Source organism: Tamandua tetradactyla, chromosome 9 (genome assembly GCF_023851605.1).
Source record: "Tamandua tetradactyla isolate mTamTet1 chromosome 9, mTamTet1.pri, whole genome shotgun sequence".
NCBI classification, from domain to species: Eukaryota; Metazoa; Chordata; class Mammalia; order Pilosa; family Myrmecophagidae; genus Tamandua; species Tamandua tetradactyla.
The window spans coordinates 36,877,660-36,895,258 of NC_135335.1; the positions used below are offsets into that span (position 1 = coordinate 36,877,660).

General features: G+C 37.2%; 1 protein-coding gene across 2 annotated transcripts in view; it reads right to left on the minus strand.

Annotated features, from left to right (window-relative positions):
• SYN2 (synapsin II) overlaps positions 1-17,599 on the minus strand; it is a 228,848-nt gene that overhangs the window by 167,883 nt on the left and 43,366 nt on the right. The window lies entirely within an intron of this gene.

The window sequence follows — 17,599 nt, forward strand, 5'->3', positions numbered from 1 at the left end:
GACTGTGTGATTGTGAAAACCTTGTGTCTGATGCTCCTTTTATCTATGGTACAGACAGATGAGTAAAAAATATGGATAAAAAATAAACAAATAATGGGGGAACAACTGTTAAAATAAATTGAGTAGATTGAAATACTAGTGATCGATGAAAGGGAGTGGTAAGGGGTATAGAAAAAAAATAGGGAGAACAAAGGTTAAAATATATTGGGTAGCTGGAAATATTAGTGGTTAATGAGAAGGAGGGTTTAGGGGTATGATATATAAGTCTTTTCTTTTTATTTCTTTTTCTAGAGTGATGTAAATATTCTAAGAAATGATCCTGGTAATGAATATATAACTATGTGATGATATCGTGAGCCACTGATTGTACACCAAATATGGAATGTTCATATGTTAAGAATGTTTGGTTTATATGTTGTTTTGTTAATAAAAATATATTTTAAAAAGTATTGGCAAAGTCCCTTGAGGGATGGGAAATGAAATATGGAACTATTAAACTTTACCACTGGGGAAACCCCTGATACTGTCTCAAACATTAGGAACACACAAATCAATAGGCCAAGCCCTTGATCTTGAAGCTTCCTCTTGTGAAACTTACGTATGTAGTGGAAAAGCTTAGTCTACCTATAGGTAAGCCTAAGAGTTACATCTGGAGGACCTCTTTTGTTGCTCAGATGTGGCCTCTCTCTTTCTAAGCCCAACTCTCCAAGTGAAATCATTGCCTTTCTCCCTATATGGGACATAACATCCAGGGGTGAAAGTCTCCCTGGTGGCATGGGAGATGACTCCTAGGAATGAGCCTGGTCCTGGCACCATGGAATTAACAATGTCATCATAACCAAAAGGGGGAAAATGAGTGTAACAAATATGGTATCAGTGGCTGAGAGAGTTCAAATAGAGTGGAGAGGCTACTCTGGAGGTCATTCTTATGCAAGCTTTAGTTAGACATTCCTACCTATTGTAGGTTGCCAAACTGCCACCAAAACCATTCCTGCCAATCTTAAAGAACCCTTAGGGCATTATATAAGATTTTACAAAGGTTCCATGCACTAGGGTAACTTTCCAGAAACCTGCAACCTCCAGATGGGTGCCTGGACCAGATAAGCCCTGAAATACAGAGGAGCCAGCCTCTCCAGAACATCAACTAGTTCCAACCCCCTAGCCCATATTATCAACAGCCCCTTCCAACATGAAAAATTAGAATGAGCATAGCCTAATACCCCAAAAGAGTGGGAAAAACTTTGTTCTTTCTGGAATTATTCAGAGAAGGTAGGGCTTTTTCTGAAGTTATTCAGAGAAGGTAGGGTTTAACAAATGAGCATGATTGTTAAATCATTATACTGATATTTATTTTACTCTTCAGTGTCTTGGTGCATCATGTAGTAAAAACCTAAAATTGTGGAACTGTAACCCATATCAAACTCGGAAATCTGTTCACCAACTAATTGTTGTGCTTTGAAATTTACTGCTTTTTTCTTTATATGTTATTTTTCACACACACACACACACAAGTCAATTGTGATGATAAAAAATATTTATTCCCTCTAGTCTCCAATGTCCTGGACAAGCTAGAAACAAAAATCTGAGATGATGGTATGGTAGCCCATGACAAACTCTGGGATCTGTCCTATAACTACTTGTTGACGAGTGCTTTGAAAACTGCTTTTTTCTTTCTTTACATTGTATATGTTATATTACACACTTTAAAAAGTTTTAAAAAATTAAATAAGCAAAGCTTTTATAAAGAAAAAAAGTTAAAAGTTGAAAAAATGGATGGATATAAAAGTTGTAGGAGTCTTGTTGGAAGTGAATTTTATTGGTTGTGGTTGAAATTGACTAAGATTTTACAGTTTTATTAAGATTTTTAATAGTTTTCTTATCAGACATATTTTCATACAAAATGAGAATTTGGGTCATTCTGTTAAAATGAAAATGTTTTCTTGGATTGTCTGTTTGCTTTTAGTGAGAAGCTATAAAAGGTTTTTAACCATCTGAGTAATCTGACTAGATGACAAAGATTCTGTTTTATCAGACCAGTATACTTATGGATAGGTATATTGATCATCTCCTTCCCTACTGTTTTAGACAATGCCTCCTCACTTTAAAAAATATGTCTTTTTAAAATTAACGTCTCTATTTTCAAACTTTTCTGTCACCTTGATTAAATAAAGAATCAAAAATAAAAGAAAAAAAAAGATACCCTAAAGAATTTAGCACTAGATAAAGGGCACATATGACAAACCCATAGCAGCATCATACTCAATGGTGAGAGACTGAAGGCTTTCCCACTAAGATCAGCAATGACACAAGGATGTCCTCTATCACTACTATTATTCAACATTGTACTAGAAATTCTATCTAGAGCAGTCAAGCAGGAAAAAATAAATAAAAGGTACCCAAATTGGAGAGGAAGAAGTAAAATTTTCATTATTTGCAGACCACATGATACCATACATAAAAAATCCTGAGAAATTTACAACAAAGCTTCTTGAGCTAATAAACAAATTCAGCATGGTGGCAGGATATAAAATTAATGTGCAAAAATCAGTAATATTTATATACCCAAGCAATGATCTAACTGAGGAGTCAATTAAGGAAAATATTCCATTCAAAATAGCAAGTAAAAAAAATCAAGCATCTAGGAATGAACTTAACTAGGAAAGCAAAGGACTTGTACATAGAAAACTACATAACATTGCTAAAAGAAATCAAAGAAGAATCTAAATAGGTGGAAAGATATTCCCTGCTCATGGATAGGAAGGTTAAATGTAGTTAAGATGTCAATTCTACACAAAGTGATCGACAGATTCAATGCAGTACCAATCAAAATTCCAACAACCTATTTTGAAGAGTTGGAAAAGCTAGTTACCAAATCCATCTGGAAGGGAAAGAGACCCCAGATAGCTAAAAGCATCCTAAAAAAAAAAGAACGAAGTAGGAGGATTAATAATTCTGATTTTTTTTAAAGTTATACTATTGGTTTGTACAGTCAACAAATATTTATTTAACCCCTGAATATTCCGGGCCTGTGCTAATATGCTGCAATAAATTGACAAACCAGGTCCCTAACCTCATGGAGATTATAGCCTTGTAAAAGAACAATATCATACTAATTATACAAAAAATTACTCAGTTACTTAAAATGTTTCAAAATGGGAAGTATAGGTGCTATGAGAGGATATAACAGGGGTCAGACACAACTGGGCTGTACCACATAATTGTGCATGATTTAGGATCAGTTTCTTTTTAAAAGATTTCCTGTATGTCTCAATTTTTTTATTTTTAGTTTTAGTTTTTTGTGTGTCTCAATTTTCTATTTTGTAGAATCACTTTTTGTTTGTTTGCTTGTTTTTAAATATTTTTACTGACAAATTTTCACACTCATAGAGTCCATACATGTTACACAATCAGTGGCTCACAATATCATCACATAGCTGTGTATTCATCACCATGACAATTTTTTAGGACATTTGATTCATTCCAGAAAAATAAATAAAAAGAAAAAGAAAAAAGTCTTACATCCCATAACCCTTACCTTCCCTCTCATTGACCACTAGTATTTCCATTTACTCATTAATTACTGCTTTTTTTTAACATATGATCATCCTGTTGTACATATATAATCAGTAATTCACAATATCATCACATAGTTGAATATTCATCATCATGATCATTTTTAGAACATTTGCATCAATTCAGAAAAAGAAATAAAAAGACAACAGAAAAAAATTCATACATACCATACCCTTTACCCTCCCTTTCTTTTTTTAAATTTATTTATTTTTTATTTATGATACATAACCACATACAAACACAAACATTCTTATTATATGATCATTCCATTCTTGTTATATAATCAATAACTCACACCATCATCACATAGTTGTATATTCATCATCATGATCATTTCTTAGAACATCTGCATCAATTCAGAAAAAGCAATAAAAAGACAGAAAAAAAATTCATACATACCATATCCCTACCCCTACCCTTCACCAATCACCAACATTTCAATCTACTAAATTTATTTTAACATTTGTTCCCCCTATTATTTATTTATTTTTAATCCATATGTTTTACTTGTCCGTTGACAAGGTAGACAAAAGGAGCATCAGACACAAGGCTCTCACAACCACACAATCACACTGTGACAGCCATATCATCATAAAATTATCTTCAAGAAACATGGCCACCGGAGCACAGCTCCACATTTTCAGGCAGTTTCCTCCAGCCTCTTCATTACATCTTGTGTGTGTCTCAATTTTTAACACCACACAATTTCTAGGAATGTTTGAGGGTTGAATAAAAATATTCAAAGCCATAACCTGGCACACATGTAGGCCCTCAATAAATACATGTTCATTCCGTAGGAGTTATGCCCGCCTGGAGAACAGAAAGTGTTGATTCAGGCTTTGTATCCTATTCTGCTATCTCAGGGCCTTTCCTCGAGCTCCTGCTGTCAGTAGCCTCACTAAGACTGGCAGGTGGGGAATAGTGCCATGATCACAGGCCTCGCCTCGCCTCCATTTCCCTAAACAGAAATGGCACTGGTGAGTGAGTACCAGCCTTGCACCCTTCCTGGGTATGATGCAATCTGGGAAGTGTGGTTCCACACGCCTCACCCGGCTTGAATACAATACTTTCTGATTTTAAAACTTATTATAAAGCCACAGTGGTCAAAATAGCAAGGTACTGACACAAAGATGGAAGTATTGAACAATGGAATGGAATCGAGAGCACAGAAACAGACCACCAAATCTATGGTCAACTGATCTCTGACAAGGCCCCCAAATCCACTGAACTGGGATAAAGTAATCTCTTCAATAAATGGGCATAGGAGAACTGGCTAACAATAGGAAAAAGAATGAAAGAGGACCCTTGCCTTATATCCTACACAAAAATTCACTTGAAGTGGATAAAACATCTAAGTATAAAAACCAGTACTAGAAGAAAATGTAGGGAAACTTCTTCAAGACCTAGTAATAAGGGGTAGCTTCCTAAACTTTACACCCAAAACACACGCAATAAAAGAAAATAATAAATAAATGTGAGCCCCTCAAAATCAAATGCTTTCATGCCTCAAAAGACTTTGTCAAAAAGCTGAAAAGGCAGTCAATTCAATGGGAGAAAATATTTGGAAATCATACATCAGATAAAGGTTCGATATCCTATATACATAAAGAAACCATACAACTCAACAACAAAATAACAAATGACCCAATTATAAAATGGACTAAGGATATGAATAGGCATTTTCCTGAAGAGCAAATACAGATGGCTAAAAAGCACATGAAGAGATGCTCATTTTCATTAGCTATAAGGGAAATGCAGATCAAGACTACAATGAGCTACCACCTCACACCTATAAGAATGGCTGCTATTAAACAAACAGGAAATTACAAATGTTGGAGAGGATGTGGAGAAATTGGGACACTTATGCTCTGCTGGTGGGATGTATAATGGTCTGGATCCCTTGGAAGTTTGGTGGTTCCTTACAAACTACATATCAAGTCACCCTATGACCCAGCAATAGCACTGCTCAGTATATACCCAGAATAGCTGAAAGTGTAACACAAGCAGACATTTGCACACTGATGTTCACAGTAGCATTATTCATAATCACCCAAAGATGGAAACAATCCGTATGCCCACCAACACATGAGTGGATTAATAAAATGTGGTGTTTGTATATCATTGAATATCATGCAGCAGTAAGACAAAATGACGTCCTGAAGCACATGACAAGATGGAAGAGTCTGGAGGACATAATGCTAAGTGAAATAAGCCAAACACAAAAGGACAGATACTGTACAATTTCATTTTTATGACCATGTTAAAGGTAAAATCAGAGACTTTAAATATAGAACACAGGTGATCTATAGATACACAGAAACTAGATGGGTGAACAGTTTAGCTAATGAGGTTAAATTTAATTGTAACAGACAGACATGAAGGCAGTTCACTCACAGGTCTATAAGTAATATTACCATATTGAAGGTGAACATGATTAAAAGGGGGTGTAAGTTCTTGCATGAACTACTGCAAAGGTATGAATCTTGTACAAAGAGTGTATAATTTGGGGGGTATAGGGTGGAAAATACTATCACATGCTATGGGCTATGTTTAATAGGAAAACATCAACAGTACCACAGCAACAGCAGGGGTAAATGATGGGGGGAGGGACAAGAGTTATGGGGAGGCTTGGATTTTCTATTTGGTGGGGTGTATTTATTGGTTATCCTTTTCTTGGGAACAATGAAATTATCTAAAATTGAGGATGTTGATGGACTGTTGACTTTGGACAGTATACATGGGGCCCAAAGATGGAGGTGGCTGAAAGAAGCACTGAGAAATAGGTTGGCTAATAATTACATATACATATGATTGAATATTGTGCTACTACTAAAAGGAACAAAGTTGTGAGGCATGCAACATTGTGAATGAACCTGCGGGACATTTGGGGAGGCAAAATGAGCCAGAAACAATAGAGCAAACATTGTATGGTCTCATTTAGAAAATATTTATAAGAAAACTGGGGCCTAGATTGTAAGCTCTTACAGCAGTCACATTTCGTCTGGAGTGGCAATTGTTATTTCTGGATCTTGAGGGGCTGTTTTATGTATGTATAACCTGCTATGTAGAGATAAGAATGGAGCCAGCCAGGTTGGGATTAAGGTAATTCAATATATGGGGTAAGGAAGACATTGTTTGTATTTTGGAACCTCATCTACTCTTTGAGACCAAAGGAAGAAAGGTTTATTTGTACAGAACCTAAATTTTCTGTAGCACATAAATGTAACTCAACCTGTGTGGACAGCTTATTTAAACAATACAAACACAGGGAGCACAGAATAAGAAAGAGGGCCTTTAATCCAGCAGAACTTAATGTAATGCCTGGATATATCCCAGAGTATATTAAGCAGATAATCAAAAAGAATTGGCAAAGTCCCTTGAGGGATGGGAGATAAAATATGGAACTATTAAACTTTACCACCAGAAAAACCCCTGATACTGTCTAAAACATTAGGGACATACAAATCAATAGGGCAAGCCCTTGGTCTTGAGGCTTCCTCTTGTGAACTGTATGTATGTAGCGAGAAGCTTAGCCTACTTACAGGTATGCGTAAGAGTTACTTCCAGAGGACCTCTTTTGTTGCTCAGATGTGGCTTCTCTCTCTCTAAGCCCAACTCTCCAAGTGAAATCTTGCCCTCCTCCCATGTGGGACATGACATCCAGGGGTGAAAATCTCCCTGGCGGCATGGGAGATGACTCCCAGGAATGAGCCTGGTCCTGGCACCGCAGAATTAACAATGTCATCGTAAGCAAAAGGGGGAAAATAAGTGTAACAAATAAGATATCAGTGGCTGACAGAGTTCAAAAAGGGTCAAGAGACTACTCTGGAGGTCACTATTACACAAGCTTTAGTTACACATTGCTGCCTATCATAGCTTGCCAAACTGCCACCAAAACCATTCCTGCCAATCCGAAAGAATACTTAGGGCATTATATAAGATTCTACAAAGGTTCCATGCACTAGGGTAACTTTCCAGAAACCTACAACCTCCAGATGGGTGCCTGGACCAGATAAGCCCTGAAATGCAGAGGAGCCAGCCTCTCCAGAACATCAACTAGTTCCAACCCCCTAGGCCATATTATCAACAGCCCCATCCAACATGAAAAATTAGAATGGGCTTAGCCCAAACACCCCTAAACAGTGGGAGAAAGATCAAAGATGATGGTGGAGTTATACAGAGAGGGCAGGTTTAACAAATGAGTACGACTGATGAAACATAATACTGATATTTCTTTTAGTCTCCAGTATCTTAGAGCAGCCAGCAGGAAAAACTAAAACTGTGGAATTGCAACCCATACCAAACTCTGAAATCTGTTCTACAACTAATTGTTGCGATCTGCTTTGAAATTTGTTGCTTTTTTGTATAACTGTTATTTTTCACAAAAAAGAAAAAAAAAGTTGATTGTGATGATAAATTCATCACTATATGATGATATTGTGAACTACTGATTGTACACTTTGGATGATTATATGGTATGTGAATATATAATACACATTAATAAAAATTAAAATTAGGGTAATGGTGGCTCAGTGGCAGAGTTCTCACCTACCATGCCAGAGACCCAGGTTCATTTCCCAGCGTCTGCCCATGTAAAAAAATTTTTTAAATTTTAAAAGTTAAAATTGAAATTAAAAATATCCTTCATAGAACCAAAAAAAGAAAGAAAAGAAAAATGCAGTGTCATAAAACAGATTAATATAATAGAATAGCAGATTTAAGAAATCTTCTTGCGTTCATATTTTTTAAGTCATTTTGAAGTAAATAAGCAATGCAAATTGACAGATTTTTCAGTCATGCTACTGGAGCAATTATAAACCATCTGAATAAGATACGGAACAAAATAAATAAATAAATAAAAGATATGGAACAATAAATATATTTGTATTAAAAAAAAGAATTTAGCACTACATATCTAATTGTCACAGTTCTACCAGGTAATCTTAAATTCCTGTTCATTCAGAAAGCCATTATGTTTTACTCAAAAATATTGTGCAGAATTTATCTTTCTTTTGTCTTCATAATCTGAACCACCTTTATTGAGAGGACACAAAGAATCAAAGACAGGTAAATCCATTGTCACATACTGTTCTAGTTTGCTAGCTGCTGGAATGCAATATATCAGAAATGGAATGACTTTTAAAAACGGGAAATTAATCAGCTGCTACTTTACAGTTCCAAGGCCAAGAAAACATCCCAATTAAAACAAGTCTATAGAAATGTCCAATTTAAGGCATTCAGGGAAAGATACCTTGGTTCAAGAAGGCCGATGAAGTTCAAGTTTTCTCCCTCATCTGGAAGGACACATGGCGAACACAGCATCATCTGCTAGTTTCTTCTCCTGGCTTCCTATTTCATGAAGCTCTCCAGAGGCATTTTCCTTCTTCATCTCCAAAGGTCGCTGGTTGGTGGTCTCTGCTTCTCATGGCTCTGTCGTTCTGCTCTGCTCTCTCTGAATCTCTCTCATTCTCCAAAATGCTTCCACTTTTATAGGACTTCAGAAACTAATCAAGACCCACCCAAACGGATGGAGACATGCCTCCAGCTAATCCAGTTTAACAACCACTCTTGATTAAATCTCATCTCCAGGGAGATGATCTAATCACAGTTTCAAGCACACAGTGCTGAATAGGGATTAGAAGAAGTGGCTGCTTTTACACAATGGGATTAGGATTAAAACATGGCTTTTCTAGGGGCATACATCATTTCAAACCAACACACATACCAAGCATTGGCGTGCGAGCCAAAAGTCCTGGATTCCTGTCCAGACTTTTCTACTGCTGTGCTCACTTTGGCAAGGCATTTACCCTTTTGTTATTCCTCTGGGTACCTGTTTTCTCTATATTTAAAATGAAGACATATGATAAAATGATCTTTCCAAGTCTACAAAACTATGGATTCATCCTAAACTTCAGCCATCGCTGTTAAGGAATGCACACTAAACAAAGGAGGGACCTCAAGGATCTGCTGTGATAAACCTTAGCACTCTAAAATTCTTGCAGAGAAGCTCTGACAGTTGGGATTTGCTTGTGTTGCCGAATTCCAGCATGACAGGAGCTCTCCAGGGTACTGATTCCATCTTTGACTGGTTTCTGCCTTTCCACTGGAAAGGACCTAAGCACTTTTTCAAATCTATCGACTCAGGCAGAGCTGTGGCAAAAACATAACGCATCACTCAATATCATAGCAGAAAACATCACAGAGCTAGAAAACAAAATGAATCTCAACTTAGTGTGGCGTACCATACATTTTCTACACATTCTCCAAGCCATTCATACAACTCTAGTACTAAACTAGGACCCAAGTCTTCGAACCTTTAATCTAATGTTCTTTCCACAACTCCTTTCTGCTTTTTTGAGACCCAATGTTCAATTTCCCAAAGTTATGCTAAACCAGTGAGCACTCAGATTGCTTTATTTCTTTTTTTTGTTTGTTTTTTGTTGTTGTTGTTTTTGTTTTTTTTTTACATGGGCAGGCACCGGGAATCGAACCCAGGTCCTCTGGCATGGCAGACAAGCGTCTTTGCCTGCTGAGCCAACGTGGCCCGCCCTGATTGTTTTATTTCAATGCCTGGCATACATTAAGTGTTCAATAAACATTTGCTGATGAATGAGAAAGATGGGTCCATGAGCATTCGTGAACCTCAGGTGCCTCCAGTTTCACAGTGTCTCACATGCATGTTCACAAAATCCATTTTTTATGGAATTCAAAAGACTGAAATAGGCTACCAGGACTGTCTGCTGATATAATGGCCCAAAGAAGGTGCTACTATGTTGATTTCTGAAGTTCCAAATCAGTGAGCTCATGAGCAAGGGTCTGAAGTTGGACAAACTTGAATTTTTTTGTATGCTTTACAGCAGGAGTCACATTTCATTGTTTTTCCATGTGAGTATCCCATTATTGTAGCACCATTTGTTGAATTTTTGTTTGGTTTTTGTTTGTTTGCTTGCTTGCTTGTTTTGTTTTGGGAAGAAGTGCATGGGCCGGGAATTGAACCCAGGTCTCCCACATGGCAGGCAAGAATTCTATCATTGAACTACCCTTGCACCCTTTGGACAAACTTGAATTTGAATCCTAGCTATCACTAGTTGCATGATTTGAGAAAATTACTTACCTTTCCTAAGCCTCATTTAACATATTTATAAAATGTGAGAAATATAAGCTATACCTGAATAAGATTGCTGAAAAGAGTAAATGAGATAAATATATTAAAGCATTTACTAAATAGGCACTCTAAGACGTACTAGGCACAATTCCTAGTACACAATAAGTATTCAATAAATGTTAGCTATCATCACTTTCAGGAGCAGCATCTTTATAGTAAATCTCTGGCTTCTATAACTACTAAATTAAAGACTTTATATATGACCAACAGCCTCAAATACTTCAAATAATTTTGTTGTTAAAATATCATAATGCAATTTCAGGGTGCAAGGGTAGTTCAGTGGTAGAATTCTCAACTGCCATGCAGGACACTCAGGTTTGATTCCCAGCCCATGTGCTTCCCCAAAAAGCAAACAAACAAAAAAATTCAACAAATGGTGCTGCAATAACAGGATGCTCACATGGAAAAAGAATGAAATGTGACCCTCCACATACAACCTCAAAAGGGCCCTAAGTCTGTCAACAAATAATTTGTTTATCTGGTCAAAAAACAATTATGATTTCAAATATTATTAATTCCCTTCAAATGGCACTCCTCCCATCTTCCCTCTTCCTTCTAAGTAAATGATCTGGTCTCCTACTTAACAGAGAAAATAAACTTCCTCAACTGCCCACCAAACAATTTAGTATTTCTGTAGCCTCATCCATGTTTTCCTCCTTCCCTTTTGTAAAAATAATAAGTCAGGAATTCTTCTCTTTTCTAAGGCCAATACTTACCACCTGTAAGTGAGGCCATATTTTTGTCCCTCTTTTAAACCAAACTTACACTAACAAGCATTTGTCTCTCCAAATCATTTGCCTTTTCCTTAAAACTATGTATGGTACATAATTGGTACCTTAGTGTATACAAAGAAATATGAGGCACTGATGAAAAAAGAATAAGATAGTTCTTTTTGTCCTGATGTGGAACAGTAATGGAATAAAATATATTGTTCTGAATTCACACCCACATACCCACTGCCGACTGGATATATATCCTGTACTGGGATGTGTCATAGGCATTTCAAACACATGACTGAAACAACATTCATCATCTCCCCTTAAAATCTATTTCTCATGATCCTCCAGTGTTCCTTATCTCAGTAAATGGCACTGCAATCCACCTAGTTGCTCAATCAGAAACATAGTTGATAATCTCATAAGCAGCGGGGACAACCAAAGCAATAGGTGGAGCCCTCAACCTGGAGGTTTGTTCATATGAAACTTAACCCTGCAAAGGACAGGCTAAGCCTACTTTAGGCCTAAGAGTCACCTTCAGAGAACCTCTTTTGTTGCTCAGATGTGGCCTCTCTCTCTCAAAAACAAAAAGAAAGAAAAAAACAGAGTTCACATAATTTGACACTTCCGTTTTGTGCTGGTTTGAAAGGATATATGGCCCCTAAGAAAAGCCATGTTTTAATATAAATCCCATTTCATAAAGGTAGAATAATCTCTATTCAATACTGTATGTTTGAAACTGTAATGAGATCATCTCCCTGGAGATGTGATTTAGTCAAGAGTGGTTGTTAAATTGGATTAGGTGACAACATGTCTCCACCCATGTGGGTGGGTCTTGATTGGTTTATTGGAGTCCTATAAAAGAGGAAATATTTTGGAGAATGAGAGACTCAGAGAGAGCAGAGAATGCTGCAGCACCACGAAGCAGATGAAGAAGGAAAACGCCCCCCGGGGAGCTTCATGAAACCAGAAGCCAGGAGAGAAAGCTAGCAGATGATGCCATATTCACCATGTGCCCTTTCAGCCGAGAGAGAAGCCCTGACGGTGTTCACCATGTACCCTTCCACTTGAGAGAGAAACTCTGAACTTCATTGGCCTTCTAGAACCAAGGTATCTTTCCCTGGACGGATGCATTTGACTGGACATTTCTATAGACTTGTAATTGGGACATTTTCTCAGCCTTAGAACTGTAAACTAGCAATTTATTAAAATTCCCCTTTTAAAGAGCCACTCCGTTTCTGGTATATTGCATTACAGCAGCTAGCAAACTAGAACACCTTTCCTTCATCCCCCATCTAACCATCTAATCAATCATCAAGCCCTGGAATCTGATCTATTAAATATTTCTTATATTATTTAATCTCTATATTTTCTGCCATTATATTTGTACAAGATACCATCATCTCTCATCTTTTAATGGTTTCTCGGTATCCACTCTTCCTACAATCCAGTCTCTACTAGATTGTAGCCAGAGGAGTCACTTTAAAAGGAAAATCTAATCATGGCTCTCCTTTTTTTTAAACTTTTATATAACTTGATATTTCTATTAGAATAAAAGGCAAAATTATTAGCAAAACCTATAAGTCTCTGCTAGATTTAGCTTCTGCTTACTCCAGCCTCATTTCAAACTATCCTTCCTCTCTACATTCCAGTCACATAGGAATTTATTTCTTCAAACTAATCATGTTCTATCCCTTTCAGGAGCGTCACAGATGATGTTCTTTCTCCCAGAATGTTCTTCTCTTTATTCTTTGCTGGTCAACTCCTATTCATCCTTCAGGTTATAGTTTATATGTAATTTCCTCAGTGAAACCTTTTTCAACTGCCCAGATTTGATCAAGCCTCTTTGAATTCCACCCCCTCCAACTTAGCAGTCATTCATTCATTTATCCATTCAGCAAATATTTATTGAGCACCTTTAGCATATCAGTTGCTATGCTAGGTGCAGAGAATATAGTTGTGAATACTGACAGTCTGTTTCCTGATTAAGCTTATATCCTAGTAGAAAATATAACCATTAAACAAATAATTATTTAACTACAGTTGTAATAATCACTATAAAGGAGGCATATAGGGAACTTTGAGAATGAATGAATGTCTAATAAAATGGGGGGGAGGGAGTGAAAGCCAGGCCTTCCAACTTCAAATCCCATATGCTTTTTTCCCACTACACTATAAATTCAAACTTCATTTGTATTTCTTAGCATAACTGATTTTAGCTTTTTCTTCTTAACAACTCTACCAGACTCAAATTCTATACAGTTCTCTCTTGTGCTTCAGGGAGGCAGTCCTGAGCTCACCACGACTCACAGCATGCAGTACTCCAACTCCACAGGGCTCACAATCAGCTCACCATGAGCACTACTGTTGAAGATTCCAGTAGAGCAGGGATTGTGAAGGATGAATGACATAAATAAATAATTACAGTAGAGTGCAGGGGTATGTGCATAGGACTACAGGAACCCATAAGATGGAAGAATGAATTCTGTCTGAGTGTAATAACATAAGGGAAAGTACTTTGTGAAATGGAAGCACTCCTCAGATGATCGTTACTGATTCTGGTGGCATAGGTGGTGATCTCTCTAAGCAATGGAATCCTCCAAGGACAAGAAATCATCTATTTAAACTGAAAAACAGTATAGCCATTTATTTTCCAATAAAAAATGAAATACCTTTCTCCTCACTCATTCTTAGCATCTTATTTAACTCATTTTGAATTTTACAAGAAAAATTCCTACTGGCAGCGTAGAAACTAATATATATTTTTTTATTTTCTACCACACTCTATTGCATCAAAAAAAGATCATAAGATAAAAGTCTGACAATTCCCACTTATTATGATTGCATCTCAGTCATTAAACAGTCATTGAAGCTAAAACACACACACACAAGCTTAAATATTAAGTGCAGTAAATTTCCTTTAAACCTCATCTTAGCACAGCTTCGTTACGGCACACATAATGCCTCCTGGTGGTCATACAGTGGAAAGACACTGGTTTGAAAGGGGACACTGACTAGATTTCTAGAAGCCTGGAGAGCCCAGGATGGGAACTTCTGGTCCGCACCATCTCAAAGGCATACAGTAGTATTTTTAACAATCTGGCTCTGCCACTTATTAGCTGTAGAACCTTGGGTACATTTCTTAACCTCTAATCTTTAATTTCCTCACTCATAAAATGGGAATGATAATTGTGTCTCTCTCCTAGGGTATTTGTGAGGATTAAACATTATATATATATTATGTTTAATTAAGAGCTTAGAACAATGCATATCACATCATTATTTATCAATAATTTAAAATTATTAACTTCTATTCTCTGCTCTGCTCACCATTTCCATACCCCAACTCTGTTCCTCATACAAGCAAGTTTCTTCTTGCATTAGAGACTTGGTATTTGCTTTTACCTTAGCTGGGAACAATCTTTCTTTCAGATTTCCCCAGTTGGTTCTGTCCAATTAACTATGTCTCAGCAAAAAAAGTCACCTTCTCAGAATGGACATCCCGGGTGAGCCTAGTCCCTCCACCTGACTACCACCCAAACACATACCAACTTGCCATTCTCTATCCCAGATTTTATTATTTTAAATAATATTTTATTACCCTTCATAGCATGACTCTCAAAATTATCTTGTGTATTTGTTTCTATTTGTTTGTTGTCCACTTCTTTGCTCTAAAATATGAGATCACTGAGAGCTTATTTTGTTCACTATGCCCAGAAGAGTACCTGGCATATAGTGGGTTCTCAACAAATAATTATTTAAAAGGAAAAAAGCATTTGCTATATTATTCTTATCTCTTTCAGCACTAAAGCTCTATGGATTCTATAAACTCAGTGCCAGAGAGCATAATAAAAAATATAGAAATCCTGAACGATAGGTATTTTCTAACTCCCCAATAGGAAAAAGGTGCTGTGGTTCACAACAAGAACCATGATGACGTAGACTTGTAGTTAAAAGGGACGCCAAGGACTTCCGGGGAAGACGGCAGAGTGAGGGGCAGTAGCGTTCACTCTTCCTCCAAAAGCAGCTAGTGGAAGGGCAGAAAAGGATAATTTTTCAAATCTTTGAATATCCTAGCTACTCGTGGAGTGGGAAAGACAAAATGAAATATAATATCCTATCATGAGTCTGAACGAATTTGACTGTTACAGAAGAATTCCCGTTCTTTTTGCCTTTGCTTTTACTATTCAAATTATCTCCCCTCTCCTCATCTGAAGCTCACCTAACCTTTAAGGTTCAAATTACATTGTTCTCCTGGCTTCTGATTTCATTTCTCCATTTGACTGCGTGAGGTGTATCAGGAAACTAAGACTCCGAGAGGCTAGAAAACATTCAGCAGGTAAGAGACAGCACTATGACTGTATAAATTCACTGAAGCATCAGGGCCACAGAGTCCAGATCTAACTATGGGGAAACACAATGACAATTCAGTGATACCAAAAACATCTAGGACACCAATTTGAATTATTCTGATTAAAAAAATATTTAGTTTATTTCAAACAGGTATCAAGACAGAAGTAAATCAACCACTTGAGCGACTTTTCAGCCAAGTCTATTCATTTTAAAGGTGAGAAAATAAAGCTCAGAAAAGCTTGTCTGAAGTCATTTTTTCAGTTCGGACTCTTAAATCTGTGAGTGTAAACTATGCCAAAAAATAACTTATTGACTCACATACATGAAAAATTCAGGCTTTGAATTCAATAAATTTTAGGAGTTCAAACAAGAGCCTTGTTGCTCTCCATCTCCATTTTGGTTTCATTTCCAGGCAGAACTTCCCCTGAGGGCCCCTGACATCCTCCAACGTTCAAGTCCAGGATAAAAAAAAAAAAAAGGATCAAAAGCCATAGATCAGGGCAGGCAGTGGTGGCGCAGCAGCAGAGTTCTCACCTGTCATGCCGGAGACCTGGGTTCGATTCCCGGTGCCTGCCCATGAAAAAAAAAAAAGCCATAGATCCAAACTGAGATTTATGCCTGTTCTAGTTTGCTGGCTACCGGAATGCAATATACCAGAAATGGAATGGCTTTTAAAAAGGAGAATTTAATGAGATGTTAGTTTACAGTTCCAAAGCCAAGAAAATGTCCCAATTAAAACAAGTCTATAGAAATGTCCAATCTAAGGCATCCAGAGAAAGATACCTTGGTTCAAGAAGGCCAATGAAGTTCAGGGTTTCTCTCTCAAGTGAGAAGGCACATGGTAAACACAGTCAGGGTTCCTCTCTTATCTGGAAGGGCACGTGGCAAGCACGGCATCATCTGCTAGATTCTTCTCCTGGCTTCCTGTTTCATGAAGCTCCCCAGGAGACATTTTCCTTCTTTATCTCCAAAGGTCACTGGCTGGTGGACTCTGCTTCTTGTGGCTGTGTCATTCTGCTCTGTTCTCTCTGAATCTCTCTCATTCTCCAAAATGCTTCCTCCTTTATAGGACATCAGAAACTAATCAAGAGCCACCCAAATGGACGGAGACACGTCTCAACTTAATTCAATTTAAGAACCACTCTTGATTAAATCACATCTCCAAGGAGATGATCTAATTACAGTTTCAAACATAAATACTGAATAGGACTTAGAAGAAACAGCTGCCTTTACAAAATGGGATTAGGATTAAAACATGGCTTTTCTAGGGTCCATACATCATTTCAGACCAGCACAATGCCCGTGCCTAAATCAATCTCAATGGTCAGAAGGATACAATGCTCTCATTAGCAAGGTATGAACTACATGCCCATCCCTGGTTTCAAGGATAAAGCAAGCACAAGGTCAAAACTTGTATTTTGACTCCCAATTCAATATTTTTTCTATTATATATCATGCTAACTTTCCTGGAAGAATAAACTATAAAACAGGATCTCAATGAGCTATAAGCTCTGAATTATGTGAAGCCTAAAATGTTTTGCTTTGCCTATTAAAAGCTATGTTCATAAAAAGACAGCTGCACAAAGCTCTCCAGGAAATAATCCTACTCCATATGGAGTTTCAGCATCATCTATCAAGATGATCTTAGGGACAGGCCACGGTGGCTCAGCAGGCAAGAATGCTCGCCTGCCATGCCAGAGGACCTGGGTTCGGTTCCCGGTGCCTGCCCACGTAAAAAAAAAAAAAAAAAAAAGATGATCTCAGTCTTATAATCTACTTTCCATCCATACAT